Source organism: Cyprinodon variegatus, unplaced genomic scaffold (genome assembly GCF_000732505.1).
Source record: "Cyprinodon variegatus isolate N-32 unplaced genomic scaffold, C_variegatus-1.0 Scaffold2037, whole genome shotgun sequence".
In the NCBI taxonomy this organism is placed as follows: domain Eukaryota; kingdom Metazoa; phylum Chordata; class Actinopteri; order Cyprinodontiformes; family Cyprinodontidae; genus Cyprinodon; species Cyprinodon variegatus.
Window position 1 is genome coordinate 15,655 of NW_015152490.1, and position 1,130 is coordinate 16,784.

At 42.7% G+C, this 1,130-nt stretch overlaps 1 long non-coding RNA gene across 1 annotated transcript; it reads left to right on the forward strand.

The window, feature by feature from the left end:
- The first annotated feature begins 240 nt into the window (after positions 1-240).
- On the forward strand, positions 241-859 carry LOC107105062. Its single transcript, XR_001482317.1, has 3 exons — positions 241-441; positions 530-616; positions 703-859. It is a non-coding gene; the product is annotated as an uncharacterized LOC107105062 (long non-coding RNA).
- Positions 860-1,130: the final 271 nt, after the last annotated feature.

Here is a 1,130-nt window from a genome sequence, read left to right on the forward strand (position 1 = left end):
ATATATATATATATATATATATATATATATATATATATATATATATATATATATATATATATATATATATATATATATGCGATGAAGATGGCAATGATGGTGGATTATGAAGATGGTGAAGATGATGATGATGATGTGTGTTAATTTATATCATGTAACAGTCTTATATTTACATTTGATCACCGCTGCACTTGATAGCTGTACTGAACAAAATGTCTTTTTGTACTCTCTCTGTACAAATGAAGTGACAATGAGGTCTGTCTAAGTCTAAGTCTGAGTCTAAGTGTGTGTTTCCAGACTGTAACTGTGACCCAGATGGCAGCTCTTCTCCTCATTGCTCTGATTCTGGTTTCTGTCGCTGTAAACCTGGAGCCACAGGGAGGCGCTGTGATTCCTGTCTTTCTGGTTTCACCTGGCGGGGAGGTGGAACTGGATGCACAGGTATGATTAGTCTGACCTTACCTGACCCACCTAATTAGATCAACTCCTGATATTATAGGATTGTCCATAAATAAGTATTTGTTCTCAGAGAACGTATGTGACACGGAACGTCTCTGTCAGAACGGTGGAACCTGCGTTGATTTCCAGCGCTGCGTCTGTCCAAATAACTCCACAGGTAAAGAGACAACAATACAATGACACAGCTCAGGTGTTATGGGCGGAGTCTGATCAGTCCAACTGTGTGATGTCGTGGGTGTGCAGGTCAGCTTTGCGAGCAGAGTGTCTGTAAGGAGAAGAGTGGCTGCATCATAAAGGCTGAGGGCTCCTCCTCCTGCATGACATCACAGCTTTACCTGGTGACCTTCAGTTTTATCAGCTACACTTTCAGCTGACCATGCCCCCTTCACCAACCATGACATCAGCAGTACAATAAGGGCAATAAAGATAAATGATCCAAATGAAGGGTTTACTGAGTCTTTATTCTAACTGAAGACTAAAGCGGAGACTGTTCCAATCATCAAAAGGTCCGATCACACAGAACTACCTAATCCTCCCTGCATTACCCAGAATCCTCTCTGCATCACCCAGAATCCTCCCTGCATTACCCAGAATCCTCCCTGCATTACCCAGAATCCTCCCTGCATTACCCAGAATCCTCCCTGCATCACCCAGAATCCTCCCTGCATCAC